Here is a 6,718-nt window from a genome sequence, read left to right on the forward strand (position 1 = left end):
AGTGTTATGGTGTTTTTATTTTATTTTTGTTTATCATGGTATGTTGTAGTTTCTGGTGTTTTGTCGTGATGGGAAATGTCGTTCTTGGGTCGGGTGGATTTTGTCCCAGATTTCTGATGAGTGGGTGGTTCGAATCCGTGGTTTGGTGGAAAAACTTTATGGATTTTCTTTGGATGATTTCCGGGATTTTGAGTATGTTATGATTTGTGTATATGTCTCGGTTTGTCTGGTACCGGGCAGCATCAGCAGCAATTCTGAAGTATTTGTTCTGCACCCTTTTTTACTTTTGTTATGTTGGTGTCTGCGGCCATTGGACCAGATTTCAGAGCCGTAAGTGATGGCTGGTTCCTATGACGGTTTTGAAGATTTTCTTTTTGGCGCGCATATTTATTCTGTTTCCTTTGATGATTGGGTACAGTCTGAATATTGCTCCTGCAGCCTTGTTACAAATGTGTGTAACATGGTATCTAAATGTCAACCTCTTGTCTAGCTTGATGCCTAGATACTTTATTGTGCCTGACCATGGAAGATTGTTATTTCTGAAGCGCATATGCAGGTTAGGAGGTATTCTTTTGAATGTGAATCGTATTGCTTGGGTTTTCTCCGCATTTATTGTTTTTTTTTTTTCCATTGGTTAGCCCATTTCTGGATGGATTGTAGGTGTTGCTCTATTTTTGTGACTCTATATTGCAGGTTAGAACTGCTGCGGTAGACTGCAGTGTCGTCTGCAAATAGTGACAAGTGTCCTCCCAGCTGTTTGTGTATATTGAGTGGAGAATGGGCCCCAGCACTGAGCCTTGCAGGACTCCAGCCTCTATGGATCTAATGTTACTTGCCGCTCCTGGTACATGGACATAGAATGCTCTGTTGCGGAGAGAAGAAGCAATAATGTGGATGGGGCAGTTGTACTGGTGGAGCTTGTAGATAAGGCGTTATCCGAATGCTTTTCCAATGTCAAGCAGGACTGCTCCAGTACTGTGTCTAATGTTTCTGGCCTGACATATGTGCTCGACTAGTCTGGTCACCTGGTGGGTGGTGCTGTGTTCTTCGCGGAATCGGAATTGTTCTGGGATGATTATGTTGTTATCCTTTAAGAATTTCTTCAGTTCAGTTTGAATGAGCTTTTCGAGAACCTTTCCAAGGAAGTCTAACAAGGAAATTGGCCTATAGTTTTGCGGAAATAATAAGTCCTTGTTTGGCTTTGGTAATGTGATGATTCGGGCCTGTTTCCAAGTTTTGGGAAAGTAGTTAAGTCTGAAGCAAGCATTATATATTGATGTTAGATAGATAATTGATAGTTGCTGGAGGTAGATGATGTAGTAGTTGCGGTTTGATGGAATCTGGGCCTGATGCCTTCTTAGGATGTATGTTTGTGATGTGATAAGATATGGGGTTTCTGCGTTTATTGGATTGAAAGATGTTCTGATCGGGGCACTTAGGATGCGGTTTTACCCTTCTGAGTACCATTTCCTGGTGGTCATCAGTTTCGTCATCTACCGCATCTGGTGCTTGGAATTGCCTTTCTAGTGAATCCGCCAGTGCTTCAGCTCGGTCTGTGGGGTCGTTGACTATTCCACGTTCCTTCCCCATGGAGCGGCTGTATAGATGTTTCGTGTTTAGTTTTCGAGTTTTAAGAATTTTCCAGAATTTTTCCTGGTTCCTTTCTGCTTCTCGTAACGTTTCCTCCCACGCCTCGCTACGGTGGTTTTTGGAGCTCTCTTTTTGATCCTCCCGGCCAATTGCTCTGATTTTCGTCGGTCGGCTGGGTCCCTGTAGTTTTGCCATCTCTTTCTGGCGCGCGCGGGCTGCGGTTGGCGCCTTTGGTGGCAACGGCCAGGGCAAGCAGCGGTGTGTGGTGTGGTGCGGGGCGGGCAGGGGCAGGGGCAGTGGTGGTTGACGGATGGCCTGGGGGCGAAAAACGGGCCGGCCGGCGGACGGCGGACGGCGGACGGATGTTGAGAGAGGCGGCGCGCACGCGTCTCGCGCGGACACAGGCGCCACAGCGTTGATTGGAAGGAGGTGCGGTGCGGTGCGGTGCGGGGATGGGCCCAGGAAAAAAGACGGTCGTGGCCCCTGTCTTGGGTGCGTGTCGACGTCAGCACGTCGGTGTGGTGTGGTGTGGGCAGGGAGGGGGGAAAAGTGGGCTGCGGGCTGCGGAGGAAATGGTGGTGGGGAGTAGGCACATGTGGGCGGGCGCAAAATCGGCCGGTGCCCGTAAACCGCGGCGGGATATTGGGTGGAAAAGAGGGAAATTGTAGAAAGGAAAACAAGCGGAGGGGGCGAACGTGGTGGCGGTTGTGTTTGTGGGCATGTGGTGGGGGGACGGGCGGGGGCGAGGCGACAGCTTGCTTTTTCTTTTTTATTTTATTTTATTTTATTTTATTTTTTTGTTGTTGTTGTTTTTTTTTTTTTTGCGTGTGTGTGGCCTTGGAGAGGCTGGTCTGTCTGGCTACGCTTTGGGTGCGTGTGTTGGTACTTTTTCGTTTTTTCTTGTTCTGCAGAGCAGGGGCGGGGCGGGTGCGCGGCAGTGGGAACGGCTGGCTGGCTGGGTGGCTGGACGGGCGGCCACCGCACCGCACCTGTGCCCAGAGGAGGAGGAGGAGGAGGAGACGCTGGCGGCGGGCCCGGCTCCTGGGGCAGTTGCATGCGCTGTGCAAGACAGGAAGAGTGGGTTTGTTTGGCTGGTGAAGTGCATTATTTAAGTCTGGGCTTGCCAGCCTGGCTCGATGCGCAGGTAGATAGATGCCGGCGGCGACCGCGTTGTGTGTACAGAGGGACGAGCCATGTGTTTTGCAAGCAGGACGTGGCGTGCCGAGTGGAGAGGCGGCGGCTCGGCTCGGCCCGGTTCGGGAATCGGCCCGGCCGTGCCGCGCTGTTGTCGCGGACGTGAGCGCCCCCTGGCGGGCGGGTGGGTGGTTGGCGGCGGCGTGGTGGACGCGTGTGGCAGTTGTGTGCACGGGTTGCTTGGGCGAGTGAGCAGTGGCTGGCGGTGTTGGCGCGTCGTCGGGGAGGTATGTGTTGCGGCCGCGTCTGCTGCGCGCTGCGTCGTTGTGTCGACTGTGTGTGGGCGGCGTTGTTGTGGGCACGTGTGCTCTGCCGAGGGCGTCGTAAAAAAGTGGGTCGCGGTGTGCGTGCGTAGCCCGTGATGATGTATGTGCGTCGCGTCGCGTCGCGTCGCGTCGCGTCGTTGTGTGAGAAACGGCTGCCGAGAGGTGTGTGGTAAGTGCGAAGCGCGAATGTGCGGCGTTTGGCGGTTTCGGTGTGTTTTCTGTTTTTGCGGCGTGAGAGTGGGGCTGGCTGGCTGGCTGTTGTTGGTTGCCTTGTGTGTGTAGGTTGATGGCGCGACGCGGAGGGGACGCCGTTTGCTGCGTGCCTTGCCTCGCGTGTGGGGTGTGCACGTGTGTTGGCGTGCCGTGCATGTGTTTGGGTCGTGGGGGCGGTGTTTTTGTTTGTATTTTGATTTTCATTTTTTGGCGTGTTGTGTTGTGTATGGCAAGGGCGAGAGGAGTAGTGCGGTAGTGGTAGTGCAGTAGTGTCGTTGCGGCACGGGCGTCTGGTGGGGCTGTGCGTCGTGGCGGGAAAGGTGTGTAGGTTGCGGCGATGCGGCGAGCCCGTCGTTTGACGGTGTGCCGGGTGAGTTGCGCTGCGAATCGAGTGTGGCGGGAAGGGAGCTGCGTGGCGCCTGCGTCGTTGGCAGCAGGGGCTGTGCTTTTGAGAGTTTGTTTGATTTTCGGGACGACGACGACGACTGGTTGGTTGGTTGGTGGGTGGGGTGGCGTGCGCGTTTGTCGTACTGGGCGAGTCGATTTTTTTTTTCCTGTGTGTGTCGGCTGCGTTTTGTTTGCGGTGCGCGCGAAAACGGTGGTGCCGAAAGTGTGCCGCCGTGGCGTTGCGGCTGCGACCGCGACGAGCCGCGGGCGCGCCATTTGGTTGGTGTTGCGTGAAGAGCGGCTGTGTACGGGTAGTGGCTGTAGCCGTACGTGCAATCCGGCCCGGCCGCCAGCCCAGCCTAGCCCAGCCCAGCCCAGCCGAGTCGGGTGAGCGGCGGCCGACACGTGGTGCTGTGCTCTCTCGGCTCGGGGGGGTTTGTTTGTGTGTGTGTGTGTGTGTGTGTGTGTGTGTGTGTGTGCGTGTGCGTGCGTGCGTGCGTGTCTCGTTCGCTCTCCGGAATCTGCTCGTTCTGCTGATCCCCGCCTGTCGGCGTCGTTTATTTTACTCATTTATTTTTTACTTGTTGTTTGTTTTTCGACGTCGTCTTGTAGTTTTGTCCTTTGCGGCGTGCCGACGACCCGCCGCGCGACCTTATGAAACCCCAAAGCGTGGCGTGGCCGAGCCGCAGCAGCTAAGGGGGTGCGGCCGCCTCGACGCCTTAGCCTAACTTCTTTAAGCCCTTAACGCAGCCATCTAACCTAACCTAACCTAACCTAACGTAACCTCACGTAACCTAACCTAAGCTCTTAAGCCAACCCCCAAGTCGCCTTAACCTAACGTACGTGACCGCAACCTTAGCTTAACGCCGACGTTAACACGTGACGTGACGTCACGTCAACGCTTAACCTAACCCTGACGCCTTCTTAACCTAACCTAACGTAACCTAAGGTAAGGTAACCGTGAAAGAAAGAAACCACCTTTGTTCGACGTTGAGGCGTGTAAGGTCGGCTGTGAGGGCAGATTCGGTATGTCTGTAGTTGGGGCTGGCTGGTAATTTATTTTGTTTGTTTGTTTGTTTATTGTTGTTTTGTTTTGTTTTCGGGGGTGTTGGCGCTCCGTCGGCCGGTGCCATGTTGCGCAGGCGGCGATCGTAAAAAAAAAAAAGAAAAAAGAAAAAATGTGTTGGAAGGGCTGTGGGTGTTGGCGGGCGAGGCGAGAGGAGGAGGACGGCCCGCGGCCGTGGCCCGATGGCTGCGGGCCGATCAGGAAAACGGCGGAAGGCGATGGGGCGGCGGAGGTGCGTTTGTGCACGGCCGTCATCGCCGCACGACTCGGCTCGTGTGGCTGTGGCGCCGGCCGCGGTGGCCGGGCTGCCGCGGCGACGGTGTGGGAGTTTTGACGAAGGTTTGGCCATTGTGGCGGGTTGTCGGCTGGGGCTGTGGGGGCGGCATTTGGGCGGGGGCGGCGATTCTCGGCGGGCCGACCCAGGCTGTGGCGCGCGGTAGCTACAGTTTGGCCGTGGTTTGCGGCGCCGCCGCGGCGACTGGTTGGCGACCGTGGTGTCGGTGTGTGTAGCCCCATCCTCGGTGGTTTGAATGGCGCGGGTGGTTGCTGCTCCGCGCAGGCTGTCGGACGTTGGGCGGTAGCAAGCGCCGCCGGTCCGCATCATCAGAGTGTCTTCAACTTAGGAAATGTAGTGTTTACCAATTAGGCATTTACTACTAACAGCAGATTTATATAAGGAAAGAATGGACATCACTTTCATTCATATGTCAGCATGCAGGCGGTGGAGAAACCGGAATTACAAGAAGAGGGCTATACTCTGCACCTTAGCGAGTAAGTATAGCACTGGGCCGCTTATAGCGGTCTCTGTCATCAGACGGGGCACCGAGGCTCCGGATGAGTGGATTTGCAGAGTCCCCAGCAGAACGATAAAGAAGTCTGGCCTGGCATTGAAAACGAGCCAGAACATATTCTTCTTGAGCTGCCTCGTGGAGAAAGCGAGATGGGAACGTGGCAGGAACGTGAAAGATACGGCGGAGGGCCTTGTTTTGTAGCTGCTGAAGGCGATGAATATGCTTAGTCGCGGCGTTGCCCCAGACAGCGCTGGCGTAATCCATCACAGGGCGGATAAAGAGACGGTAGACGAGAAGCCCGTTCCTCACGGAGAGAGCAGATCGTTCATTGAGGAGGGGGTACAAGGCCGCCAGACGTTGGTGCACTTTAAGGCGGACAGCCGCTGCCGGCCGTTGCCACGTCAGTTGACGGTCCATAATGACCCACAGGTAGGTGGCGGCGTCGGTCCACTCAATGTCCACACCAAACAGGCGGATCGGCTGGACTTGCGGCGAGCGTCGTCTGGTGAAAATGACGGCCTGGCTCTTGAGGGCATTAAAGGAGACTCGCCATCTCGTCGCCCACGTCTCGAGGTCAGAGCATGCATCCTGCAACCGACGGCGGAGAGCTGCTGGCCAGCGGCTACGTGTGTAGAGAAGGGTGTCGTCAGCGTACAGGGCCCTCTCGACGCGGGGAGACCGAGGGAGGTCCGACGTGTAGATGGAATACAACGTGGGGCCCAGGACAGAGCCCTGCGGAACGCCAGCCGTTATCAGCCGAGTCGAGGACAGGGCGTCGCCTATCCGCACCTGAAAGCGGCGTCCCTGCAAGTACGAGGCGAGGAGATGGACGATCTTCTTCGGGAAGCCCAAGTCCTTGAGTTTATACAGCAGCCCGCAATGCCACACACTATCAAACGCCTTCGAGACATCCAAGAAGATGGCGCTGCAGAACTCCCTATTGTTGAAGCCGAGGGTAATTTCCTCCACCACACGGATCAACTGGTGGCAGGTGGAATGCCCCTTCCGAAAGCCAAACTGTTCAGGCGGAAGAATGCGACGGTGGTCCAGGAAGTCCCGTAAGCGGCGCAGCAGAAGCCTCTCGAAGACTTTGCTGAGGTGAGGCAGCAGGCTGATAGGCCTGTAGTTGCGAGGATCCTGACGGGGTTTACCCGGTTTAGGAACAGCCACAACAATCGCACGCCGCCAAGGTGTTGGGTAAGTGGACGTCC

Source organism: Schistocerca gregaria, chromosome 8 (genome assembly GCF_023897955.1).
Source record: "Schistocerca gregaria isolate iqSchGreg1 chromosome 8, iqSchGreg1.2, whole genome shotgun sequence".
NCBI classification, from domain to species: domain Eukaryota; kingdom Metazoa; phylum Arthropoda; class Insecta; order Orthoptera; family Acrididae; genus Schistocerca; species Schistocerca gregaria.